We start from the raw sequence: 13,973 nt of genomic DNA on the forward strand, positions 1-13,973 counted from the left end.
TTAAAATATTAATATAAAATTAAAACTGCAATTCATTTCTATTCCAATTATTAAGTAAAATAAAATAACCACACATTAGCAAGAAAAATGTGTGTTTCACTAGATGAGAACAATTCAGTAAGAAAGTACTGACACTGTTTTGTTTATTTTTATTTCTGGGCCCTAAAAACCTCCGCGGTTCAGAGCGAGTGCTCTGGGTGAGCTCACCGTCCTGCTGCTGCAAACACTGGGTCAAAGTGAGTGAGAAGACCCGCTGGAGCCTGAGTGAAAGTCTGTCCAACAGAAAACAACTTAAACTTCATCCAGGCAGCAGCATGCTAACACCCAGGCTACATGCTACAAGAGACCTCCTCCTCCTCCTCCTCCTCCTCCTCCTCTCCGGGTCCGACCGTCACATTAAGTGTGGGTTCTGTAGAGATACGGGGTTCTGATGGCTCCACTGTTGAATCCTGCTACATTACATCTTGTTTACAGTCAATATGAAGCTACGTGTCGGAACCAGGCCGAGCTAACGCCACGTTAGCTTCTTGTTAGCTGCTAGCTGTGTTCATGAACACTGACCTGAACATCGGTGCTATCAGAGCTCGAGCCTGCTGTTTGTCCTCCGGGGACGTTGTTGCTCCGGGGCTCCGGGTCCTGGTTGTCCTCCTCCATCCCGCTCTTGGTCCTGGTCTCTGAGATCCTGCAGGTCTCCTGTGCTCCTCTTCAGGCTGAGTGAGAGAGAAAAGGGTCCAGCTGCAGCACGAACAGCAGGAACTTCCAAATATGGTTCATGATGCGCTGCTTCGCTCACAGCAGAGAGCAAAACGTCCATCAGACCTGCGTACAGGATGGATGGAATAAATGTCTTCACGGGTCCGGACCATATTATATGAAGGTCAGATTGTATACTGACTCAAACGCACTAGGTTAAACCATAGACTGTGTACAAAAGAGTTTTCCTACCTTTAATAACATTTTTATATTTATTTTTGATCTACTAGGATCTGCAGCTGCTTTCCTTCCTTCACACTAACAATTGATGATAATGGGCGCTTTGGAGACTCTGCAAGGCAGCTGGATGGTCTGTTTCTGTAGGCTACTACCATCACTTTTTGAAAGTATTTATTAAAATGGTTCTGATAAATTGCTTGAAAGAAAAGAAATGTTACCTAACAAATGAGAATGCTGTGAGAAAGGTTTCTTTGCATAATAAGAAACATGCAATGCAAATATCTAAGAAACGAATGTGCACTATCCAAGAAAGTAACTTCAGCTAAAAAATAAACAAGTTGCAAATTACTACATTATATTGTTATATTTTGTATTGTCACCTTACACCTGAATTTTGAGTTTCCCTTTATATACAGTGCCTTGCAAAAGTATTCGGCCCCCTTGAACTTTGACCTTTTGCCACATTGCAGGCTTCAAACAAAGATATAAAACTGTAATGTTTTGTGAAGAACCAACAACAAGTGGGACACAATCATGAAGTGGAACGAAATTTATTGGATATTTCAAACTTTTTTAACAAATAAAAAACTGAAAAATTGGGCGTGCAAAATTATTCAGCCCCCTTAAGTTAATACTTTTTAGCGCCACCTTTTGCTGCGATTACAGCTGTAAGTCGCTTGGGGTACGTCTCTATCGGTTTTGCACATCGAGAGACTGAAATTTTTGCCCATTCCTCCTTGCAAAACAGCTCGAGCTCAGTGAGGTTGGATGGAGAGCGTTTGTGAACAGCAGTTTTCAGTTCTTTCCACAGATTCTCGATTGGATTCAGGTCTGGACTTTGACTTGGCCATTCTAACACCTGGATATGTTTATTTGTGAACCATTCCAGTGTAGATTTTGCTTTATGTTTTGGATCATTGTCTTGTTGGAAGACAAATCTCCGTCCCAGTCTCAGGTCTTTTGCAGACTCCATCAGGTTTTCTTCCAGAATGGTCCTGTATTTGGCTCCATCCATCTTCCCATCAATTTTAACCATCTTCCCTGTCCCTGCTGAAGAAAAGCAGGCCCAAACCATGATGCTGCCACCACCATGTTTGACAGTGGGGATGGTGTGTTCAGGGTGATGAGCTGTGTTGCCTTTACGCCAAACATAACGTTTTGCATTGTTGCCGAAAAGTTCGATTTTGGTTTCATCTGACCAGAGCACCTTCTTCCACATGTTTGGTGTGTCTCCCAGGTGGCTTGTGGCAAACTTTAAATGAGACTTTTTATGGATATCTTTAAGAAATGGCTTTATATATATATTTTATTTATATACACACACATATATATATACATATATATACATATATATATACATATGTATATATATATATAATGTATATATATATATATATAAGACATTTCAACCATAAATTGTTCCAGAAAATGTCTCCAGAATGCAGGAAATTAAGTGTTAAATGCTCAAAATCTCGTGGGGGAAGACCCCCAACCCCCCAAATCGTATATCACAGTCGTGAATATTAATTTTAATATCTTCTTGTTTTGTTCACGTTTCGGGAGAAATTGTATCACTGCAGCCCTAATCTGAGCCCTTAAGTGTCCCCACCACTTTTCAGCACAAAGTGACGCCCTTGCCATGGACACACACACACAGTAAATGGTAATATCTGGTGGTGTCCAATCTTCCATATCATACAAGGATCTCATTGCTGCCCTGACTGATTACTGTTTGTTGAAAAATGTTCCCGGGCGAACAAGAATGGAAAGTCTGCAGGCTGCTTGTCCAATCGTCTCACCCAGAGGGGAGCACTTTGCAGTCGCTCAGTATCAGCCAAGTACGCAAGCGAGACAGGAAACATCTGTTTCTAATGGAAGGATTTGAGAGGACGTGAAAGGCTGTGAGCCAAGTGTGAGTTACTGAACTCCCACTGATCCTCTCCGAATGGTGAGGTGGAGAAAAACAAGACCCCTCAGGCCTCAAGTTTTGGAAGGCCATGCTGGGTCATGTGGTGGAGCAGCAGGGTCTGTGGGCAACACATCCTCACTTCCGACGACTATGACTCTTGACCATGCGTCAACATTTGACGAGTCAGGGAGTGAGAAGGGGTTTTTGTGGGACCTGCTAAAGACGTCTGGACTGGGTCTGTGCTAGATCTGGCTGAAGATCATCTCTACTGACAAACTTCAGAATTGCCCCTGTAAATTGTAAATAACAATACTTGCAAGATATAAATGTTATCAGCTGCATCAGGCCCATTGAAAGTGGCTACCCAGGTTCCTTTAATACATATATTTACACGTTGATTTGACGAAATATGTGGCGCTTATTATGAGATGTGCATCCATATCGCCCAGTCTACCCAACTAATAAACATTTTAATAGTCAAGTTAGGAAATTCATAATGCCAATGAGATGTTTTCACTGCCGGGAATTTGGGATGAGGGAAGTAAAATATTGGATATGAGCAGCGTGTTTCAGTTAGTTTGGGAGAGTTAAAAAGGCGCTGGCCCTGGCTGGGATAAAAGCACCAGGGAAGGATGACATATGCTGATGATAAAACACTTGAGTGCACGAGAACTGAACCAATTATTAATACTGTACTGGAGGTTTCTTTTGACCCCAAACAGACTCAGAGGCCAAAGAGTGGGCTTTTGTTTTCCACAAGTGATGCAGTTCATTAGAAAACATGATATTTAATAAGGAATGTGAGAGTGAGAAGACGATAAAGAGGTTTTCCACCTTTGTAAATCAGCTTCCACCGCTTGTTTTGGTGCTGCTGCACAGACGACATCAGAATCTGAAGCAGAAGTTAAAGGTTTGTGACTGCAGGATCAAAACAGGACGTTTCACTTTCATCATGCTCCTTTGAAAACACAACTTTTCTCTCTTTGATTTCTGATCAGCTCGGAAGTGACAGCGGTGATGAAATCATCATCCAATCCCTCGTCAGCCTGGGTCGGCAGGGTCATCACCAAATGTAAAAAGGTAACTGGTCTGTGTTTGAACCAAAAACATCAGAACAACAAATATTGTTGAATAGAAACAGTTTATTGAACGTCCAGTTTCAAATGATGAGTCAAAGCTTCTCTTTGTGTCGACTAATTTAATAAGAACATTGAAAACGACTCAAGTCCAAATCTCAAGTCTCCTGCTCAGATTATTACAGCACCAACCCTGGCAGGATGCAAGTTAAACAGAAAGCAACACATTTACTGACAGAACAGAAAGCAAACAGCTGTTAAAATGGAGTCAGATAATGAAGACATGATAATATTTGATTCAATCAGACTTTCACAAGAACGAAGGTTTGTTCACACTGAACACAAATGTGGTCTGTAGTGGTTTTGTAGTCCCTGTTTATTCAGCGCCTCTTCCTCCTCACTACACACTGGATCAAACCACAGCAGTTAAACCCAGAGGCATCCAGTGGACCTGGTTCAGGCCTCTTAAACATTTGGACTTTGTGATTTTTGCCCTGTCTTCAAGTGTTGATATTTGGAGCAAGTATAAACAGACGTCATGATCTAGTTTGTTTGAAGCGTCCTTCCAGTTTCTGTTTTTTCTTTTCTCTCTGTTCATTTGTCAAAGACAAAGCTGAATTTTTAATTTGAGCTGAAACATCTCAGACTTGAGCAGACACGTCTTCACCTCAGCTGACGCCGTCTATAACAAATCTTCGGCTCTTTGCTTCAACTAGAATTGGCTTTGCTTTCAGTCTGAACAAACCTCAACAGATTCAAAACCACGTTCAGAAAATAACAACAGATCAAAATACACAACTACTCTATATACAGTTAACACATTTAAAATCTGGAGAAGAAAATGTAAAGTAACCAAAGGAACAAGAAATGACCTGTTTAAGAGAAACATCATGGGACCCAGATTTTACTCCAAAAAGTATTGATGTTGTTTTCAGGACAGGGGAAGGTGAGGACCCCACAAGGAGGAGTGGACTCTTCAGAAGATCCAGCTAATAGATTTGGTCTCTCACTTTTATTGATATTTGCAAGTGAGAAGCTATATGAGAGTAGTCCACATGAGAACTCCTGGAGACCTCCACCCCTTATGAGATGAAGACTCACCAGAGCCACAACCCCAAAAACACAACTGGACACATCTATCAAATATTTCAGGAAATAAAACTAAACATGTGTACAATACTATACTTAACAAAAACAGGGACATTTATCAATGATATGTATTGACAAAATAAAGTATTAACAATAGAAAATAAACAGTAAATACATAACATGAAGATTAAATTACAATCCTACAATGGAGGAAAACATGTTTAACTACAACACAATAACAAGAAAATACAGTATCTTACAAAAGTTTGTACACCTCACAGTTTTGTAAATATTTTATTGTATATTTTCATGTGACAACACTGAAGAAGCTGGGGAGACACTGCTACTGGGAAGGAACCAGTCTGACTGAATATGTACCTGGTGCACTGGCCGGGGAACATATCCCATTTCGATGCCACGCGGAGATTGCTTCTTACGTTTTAGCATGTAACAGTTAGCAACAGTTAGCATGTAACAGTTAGCAATTACATGTCCGCTCTGATGACAATAGTGACACTTACGGTCATCTTTCGTCACTTGTGATGCTTTAGGTGAGCTAGAAGGCAGTGAGGATGGAGTGCGGTAAATACTGTGTGGTTTACTACCAGCGACTGTAGAGAAAGGAGTCTCATGTATAAGAACATACTCGTCGGCTAAAGTAGCGGCTACTGCCAATGTCCGCACCTTCTGCTCATTCAAGTACGTCACAACACTGTCAGGGAGACACTTCTTAAAGTCCTCCAAAAGCATCAACTCTGAGGGAATTAACATCAGTCACATGACAGGCAGCAGTCCATTTATCAAAGAGTACGCCCTTCTCTCTAGCGAACTCAACATACGTCTGGCCCTGCTCGCTCTTATGTTCCCCAAATCTCTGCCGATATGCTTCAGGAACCAACTTGAAAATGCCCACAACTCGTAATCTACGCTGTCCTCCAGAGGTAGTGCTGCGATGGCTTCCTGAGCTTTAGCTTGGAGCTTGCACTGGAGCAGGAGTCCCCAAACTCCAGGCGGCCACTGTAACGTGGCAGCAATGCGCTCAAACACACTGAAATAAGAATCCACTTTACGGAAGGTTGTAACCAAAACTACATGCAGGATTGTGGCATACCTGAGGCAGACAGTGGAACCTGCTCCACCTCGGAGTATTCGAGCTCAATCTTTCACAGTCTCGCAGCCCTGTCAACCTCCATTTCCAGCTCCAGTCCCCCAACATCCAAAGTGCTGCTGCTGTTCCCTCTCCCGTGCTTCAAGCTAGAGACGGGCGAGTCAGACTTTCATCGGGGCCTCATCCCTGGAACGAGCACTGCTGCTGGGCAGGGATGGATTGTAGCGTGGCAGTGTGATCCAAGTTTTCATCCGCTGGGCCTGCTCAGGAAGCACAATCTCTCCCTGCTCTACAGAGTTATCAATAATCCGGATACAAAGATACTTTTTCAACAAAGATTTGGCAACCGTGATTCCAATATGGCAGGTAATACAAATTAAGTAGTCTTTATGAGGAGCGTTAATCTTGTCGAGTGTGTCCACTCAAACTTTAATTAACAAATAACCTTCCACCAGATCCAATTAAGATCTGAAGATGTGGGGGCAGGCTGCTGAAAACGCTTCTGAAGATTAAGATCCCCCAATTATGTTACGCCCCAGCTCGCTAGGGATAGAGGAGACGTAAGCATAAACCAGATGTACTTGGCAAGGTAGAAAGGTTATTTAAAACAGAGGAAAACAAAAGGCATAACAGAAACTGGGCAAGTGGGTGTTGCGTAAACCAAAGAACGAAACATAACAAAAAGAGATCCCTTTTAAACTCAAGGGATTACTAACTACAAACAAAAGTAGAACCAAAAACCTCTCTAGCCATTGTTTAACAAAACACAGGGAGCGCAGCACCCTTAAAACTAGTGAACCTAATACAACAAATAGCTAACAAAGTGTAAGTTGTATCGGTGGTAAGCTGAACCCGTGCCCAAATCTGGTTCAAACAGGAGCGTTACCGACTCTCACTACACACTACTATACTTTAACTGGCACACAGGAATTTAGCTTACAGCTAATGAGAAGGTGCCTTGAGGCCAGACTCACAAAACACAGTATGGAGTTACAGGCACAAAGACATACATGCTGCTCAGCGTTAAAGTTACTGTTTTCTATCCCTGTTTGGAGAGAAGCTCAGAATATAACAAGGCAGCTATCAGGGCACGAGGACGAGGCAGGAGGAAACGGCTCACTTCGCTCTGAACATATTCAAAGCGAAACGCCGTGAATGCGTTGGTGGACTTTAAGGTTACTACTTCGTGCAAACATTTTCCCACATTGTTCACACCAGTACGGTTTCTCTCCGGTGTGAATACGTCTGTGAATTTCTAGGGAACTTGATGTAGAGAAAGCTTTCGCACATTGGTCACACCAGTACGGTTTCTCTCCAGTGTGAACACGTTGGTGGGTTTCAAGGGAACCGGATTGAGAAAAACATCTCCCACACTGGTCACAGCTGTACGGTTTCTCTCCACTGTGAACACGTTGGTGCCTTTGTAGGTCACTTGATGTATAGAAAGCTTTCCTGCACTGGTCACAGCTGTATGGTTTCTCTCCAGTGTGAACACGTTTGTGGATTTTTTGTTTAACCAAATTAGAGAAAGCTTTCCCACACTGGTCACAAATGTACGGCTTCTCTCCAGTGTGAACACGTTTGTGGATTTTAAGGTGAAACGACTGAGTGAAAGCTCTCCCACATAGGTCACAGCTGTACGGTTTCTCTCCAGTGTGAACTCTCTCATGAATTTTTAAAGATCCAGATGTTTTGAAGGATTTGTCACAGTACTGACATTGGTGATGTTTGAGTCCCTCTTTTCTGCTGCGTTTCTGTATCAGACAGACAGACAAACAGAGAAAGACTTTGAATGAGATGTCATGGTTAGTTTCACTAATGCATTACCACTTGTGACAACCAGCTGCAGAGGTGTGTCCACAAAGGGGCCTTTTACTGCATTTATTGTGAGCAACGTGTTTCACCCATTGCTTCTTCAGACTCATACAGTGAAATTACAAAAACACTGTGTGCCAGGTTGAATAGGTCAGATTACCAGTATCTTCAATTTTCTCTATGACATTTTTCTTGTTTATATACACATTTATAAAAATCAACATCCTATAAAAACTCTTATACTACAAACACCAAAAATGTGATTAGTATCCAAGCAGATCAAAAACATAAAATATATATATATATATATATATATATATATATATATATATATATATATATACATACATACACACACACACACACGCATTACATCATTACAGGACAAAGAAACAATGACCTACAAGTCACTATAAAGCTCAGTAAGCCTTGGAAACGTGGACATGGTCACTTCCCTCCTGGTTTCAATGGTAAACCACAAGAATGAAGATTACCAACAAAACACACTATATTTTAAGCACCTTAAACAAATCGTAAAGTAACATGGGGGTGGTGCAGGCGCAATGGATAAGACTATGCCTTTGGTGTGAGAGACCCAGGTTCAATCCCCCACTGTGACCCATCCACCATTGTGTCCCTGAGCAAGACACTTAACCCCTAGTTGCTCCAGAGGCGAGCGACCTCTGACATGTATATCTATTGTAAGTCGCTTTGGATAAAAGCGTCAGCTAAATGAATAAATGGAAATGTAACATTTGTATTTGAAACACATGGCAAACTTATTAGCAAATTTTAACAAAATTCCCATCACTATAATGCATCATGGGAATTCTGAGGGACGGACGTAGGCTATTATGCATCAACCCCAGACTCACGCAGGCGGCGTGTGCACTGCGGTTTAGTTCCGTCCTCAGCCCGGCGTAAACTTCCAATGGAAGGCCTCAGAAGCGTTTCAGCAGCCTGCCCCACATAACGTGTTTTTAAGATGTCCTTTTGTGCTTATACCACATCCTTCAAAGCTCTCGGTGTCCCGCTTTAGTTCAGTCGTCGGAACGGCTGCATATCCCACGGGGTGCATTTCACAATAAGAGCGTTTTCCCTGCCTGTTTTTACCGACATGTTAAGATTTTGTTGATTTGGTGATTAGTGCTTGATTGTGCTTCTAATATGATTAAGTAGGCTACACAGTAAAGTCTCCTCCAGGTGCAGGAGATGGCTGATATGGCCAAAAATGTATCACCATAAAAACTTTCATATCTTTCTATATCGATAATTATCACGATAAGGATCAAATCGTTATTTCTTTCGAGTTTAAAGGCTGATTTTTGCTCCTGAGTGAAAGTTGGAGAAACCTGATGGTTAATTGTGATATAAACTCTTTATAGTCAACAGTTGATGCCAAACAGTGGATCACTTCACAAATCTGAGGTAAACATTCAAAAAACAATTATGATAAGCGAGTAAGAGTAAAATTAAGTAGAAGCTTTTTTCAGTCCTTTTTCCTCAACACAATAAACATCTTAATAAAAAAAAAAAAAGGTCCAGATCTGTGTATGATTTAAGCGAATAAAATCAGGCAGTTTTTCCAATATTAGTGTTGTATAAATTAATCACTCTTTATCATTTTATTAATTATCCTTAATCATTTTACCTAGATGTGCCTTGTCTTTACTTAGAAGTGCTGTAGTCATAAATACAGTAACAAGCTCACTGTGGTTAAGATCCTTGAGTAGGAGTATTTACTGCAGACGCTGTGACTATGCACGCCTTGTTCAACGTTATCTACTGTAGATTATGACTGCAGGAGAGGCTGCAGGTGTTCAAATCTGCTGACGCTGTGACAGTGCACACTCTGTTCTACTGTTATCTACTGTTATTATGACTACATGAGCGACTGCTGATGTGTTAGTCTGCTGATATTAAGACTACAAGTTTAATTACTGATTAAGGGTTTGATTGTCAACTTCCAACCTCTGATTATTATAGCCTGTGTGAACTTTGAGTGAACTTTCTTTGCAAATTCGCGACAGATAGATGAGCAGAAACGCGACAGACACAGCCAGCACAACATCAAGATTACTGTAAGAAACCAAGCATTAGTGAAAGATACAGCATTACACGTTATTCTTGAATAAATTTTTAAGAAATACAATTGTGTGTCAAATTATGCACGTATAACCTTTAAAAAAGTGAGACTGAAGTTGAAATATAATGGAGAACTTCTTGTTCAGTAATGTAAAAATATAGAAACACCACCACAGTAATTAATAAACAGCTGGAGAACAGTGTTAAATTGGTAAAACAATCCGTGTAAGCGGCCACCAGATGAAGCAGAGGATAAGAAGTTCACCATAAAGAGAGGAGTGGCCAACACAGAAGTGAATATAAGGCGATGTCTGCTGACCACAGGTCGACACCATCCTCTTACCTGCAGGGATGTTGTACAGATTTATCTGTCCTTTATTGGAATAAACTCTTTTGCACCAACTCTTGACCTTCTCCAGAGAAGTCTTTGCAAACTTATTGACTATAGTAGAAAGCTAATAAAAAGCTGTTGAGGGTGGGGACCAGGCTTTAACTGGCCCAGCCTGGCCGTACATCTGAACCAACAACAGCCCGTCTGATACGGAATTCGATATTTAAGGATTTTAAAATCTGATAGCTGGTATATCGGCCGATATTCGTTTCAATTGCAGTTTAAAAATAAAATTTGTATTGTTAGAAATAGTACTTTGAACAAAAGAACAACAAAATATATTAAAGTTTTGATAAATAAGAGTCAAATGTATAAAACTACAGAAAACATTTTCAAAATGTCTGATTATAAATTATTAAATAGTGTATGTATTGTGGGGGTCATGGAAACACACTATTAAAAAAAAATACCAATATAGTACTACTACTAAAAATAACAATACCATCTATAATCTCTCATGTCTGGCCTGTACTACGAAGCGAGGTAACTGGCTTATCCTGGTAACTACAGGAGTAACTTCGTGACGTCGGGTGTTCCCGGTTAACACGTACTACAAAACGTGGATAGGTTTTAATCGTGGTTAACTCGAGGTTACCCTGCACGTGGACTACACACCACATCTGTACTCAGTGTTAATAATGAGAAGTAGGATATTAATACACACCACTCACTTCATAATATGTTTAGATTTCATCCTGATTTGTTCCACTGCGGCTGCAACGAAGTTCTGAATACAACAGCATTACGTTCAGACGGCGAGCCCTGCAGCCTCGGTGATTTTAGAGAGGAATCTTAATTAATTAACGGGACAGTTCCTTAGATGTAGCCCACCTGTAGTCTATATTTTAAGTGTTTTCACATATTTCGATAGATTATTTTACGTGTCCAAAAAATAGGGAGCCAGGGTGAGGGGTAATAACGGAGAAAAAAAAACCTTGATGAAAGTGTGAAATTTCCTGAAATTAATGTCGTAAAAAAATCAAATATCACTCTGAATACTGTGAAGATTATTAGGCTACAAATTTACTCAAACCTCCCTGGCTTTGTCGCCCACCCCAATATTAGATTTAGCCGTTAACTTGTCTTTACATTCATAATTTCCTGACACTATCAACGTGCATTCCTCTGGAGAAATACAGAGCATGCACAAAACTCTGCCTGCACGGCCGAACACACCCCTATTATGCAAATGTGCACCAACTCCAATTAAGTTAACACGTACTCAACCAACATCTTATCCACCATCGTAGTACCGTTTAACTCCAGTGTAGGCGGTCAGAGTTTGTCAACACTGACTTTGCCTGATAACCCTGAGTTCACTCGGAGTAGGTTGAACTACCTTCGTAGAACAGGCCAGTCAGTGCGTAAGACACCAGGCATGCGACCTCTGACATAGCAATTGAAGTTGCTTTGGATAAAAGCGTCAGCTAAATGACTAAATGTAATGTAATGAGATGGAGCACATACGTAGAATAAATATGTATATAATAAATAGTTTGTTAAACTCTGTGTTACTTGAACATTTTACACTGCGCTCCTAAATTTCTTTGTGTGCTCCTAAATCTTCTCATTTAGGAGCACACAACGTGAGTGTTAATGTGAATGTTTTGTGAGGAGCTCTCCAGTTTGTCCTGAGGGACGAACAGACTGACAGTGACAGGAAGCAGCCAGCAGGAGGCAGCAGAGGAGCTTCAGTTTGTTCAACAGATGATAGTTTTCACTTTAAAGTCACTGGAGGAGCAAACTGTGTGCAGAGGGTTTGTGTCCTGTTACCTTTAATAGAAACAACCAGGATGGACGATATATGCGTACATGAGGATTAAGATAATGTCAGAGCCGATGCGAGAATCACACCAATTCAGCTACTATAATCATGACACAACAGTCCAAACTGCTGTAATATCAACCAGAGCATTCAGAATTAACCTGCTGTATTTTAAGTTGTCAAATAGTAATGGTGCCTGTAGTGGCACCTTAAAAACTTGTTTGCCACTCTTGCAGGACAAAAATTTGTGCTTTCTAAAAGGGCATATTTTGTAAAATCCAGTGAGGTTCTATTTGACACAAAACGCATCCGGCAGAAGTCCTAAATGTGTTTCCATCAAACTGACACAAGGAGAAGAAAATACACGACAATCAGAAAACTGATGTCCTGCTAGGCAAACTTAATTTTTTTTACCGCAGCCAAACGATGCTCTCACCTATTTCTATTACACTTTACAACTGAAAAAGCTCAGCTACACGTTGATTTTTCAAAACACACTAATGACATCTGAGACAAACATCAAAAACTATTAAATGAAAAACAAGGGAAAAACGAATGAATATGAAGTTATTCAAAAAAACAAAACACCATTGTTAGTAAGGGGAAATTTAATAAGGCTACATTCCAAAAACTATGGCCCCGTGAGATCTAGCACTTTTCAAACTCACTAACACACACAGACTCACTCCCGCTTGTCGCTTCAAAAAAATTAATTGCACATGCATTTGAATATACATTACTTTCATGATACAATTTGTAATATTTTCTTATGAAACTGTTGAAATTTAATTCATCCACCACATGATTACGCACTCTTTCTGATGACAAAAGGTGTTTGAATTGTAAAACACAGAATTCAGAAAAACTTTAACAGAAAACACAGAATATGGCAAAATGTTTAACGCTGAGCGACTTGCTCTGCGCTGGAATCTGGATTCAACTATTCAAGTTCAACTATTTTGACGGCTCGCCAAGCAATGTCCCCACACTGCCGACTTCTGCTGTTTCTTTGGTGGAAATGAAGCTCTGGTCCCTTTGTCATAGTTTAGCCAGTGAACACTAGTAACCCTCCGTGTCTCAGATAAACTTCAAGCTGGTGCATCGCTCGTGTAACTTCGTTTTTTGTTTTGTGAAAGTTGCAACAGGTCCTTTCCCTCCAACAGAGACACTCTGTGTAGCGGAGCATTTTAATTAACTGTGACTCCTACTAGCTGAGGGTTCTGACACGTCTTAAGTTTGATATTTATATTAAATGTTACTTTGACAACATTTGGTTAAAAAAAAAAAAAATGTAGGAAAGAGAAAGCAAATATTTATTACTCTGTTTTGTTTGTTTTGAGCCAGTGTCCGCCTACAGGGATAGTAAGTATTTAGTTTTTAAAGCTGTCCTGTCTGCAAGAGGCAGTGTGACGTCCAGCTAAGAAGAAACTTGTGTAGCTTTCACACGGATCTCCGTTTCCTTGTATCCTGTGTATTTGTACACCTCTCACCCTCAAACAATGCCTGAGCAGGCGTCCTCAGTTTGTCTATTTTTCAAAATCAAACTTTCAAAGCGTTTTTTGTCTGATCGGAGCCTAAGAGGAGCAGAAGACGGAGGATCAGTCGCTCAGCAAGTTTCCCTTAACTGCCGAACCGGAAGTTAACTTCAGCTTTGTCCAGTTTTAGCTAGCTAGCATGCTAACACCCAGGCAGCAGGCTACATGCTACAAGAGACCTCCTCCTCCTCCTCCTCCACCTCCTCCTCTCCGGGTCCGACCGTCACATTAAGTGTGGGTTCTGTAGAGATACGGGGTTCTGATGGC

At 40.8% G+C, this 13,973-nt stretch overlaps 1 long non-coding RNA gene across 1 annotated transcript; it reads left to right on the top strand.

Annotated features, from left to right (window-relative positions):
• Positions 1-735: 735 nt before the first annotated feature.
• LOC119909691 lies at positions 736-1,273 on the top strand. Its single transcript, XR_005445515.1, has 2 exons — positions 736-877; positions 984-1,273. It is a non-coding gene; the product is annotated as an uncharacterized LOC119909691 (long non-coding RNA).
• Positions 1,274-13,973: the final 12,700 nt, after the last annotated feature.

The sequence above is a fragment of the Micropterus salmoides genome, unplaced genomic scaffold (assembly GCF_014851395.1).
Source record: "Micropterus salmoides isolate LMB-PRFRI ecotype aquatic unplaced genomic scaffold, ASM1485139v1 Ms_hic_scaffold_1825, whole genome shotgun sequence".
Taxonomy (NCBI): Eukaryota; Metazoa; Chordata; class Actinopteri; order Centrarchiformes; family Centrarchidae; genus Micropterus; species Micropterus salmoides.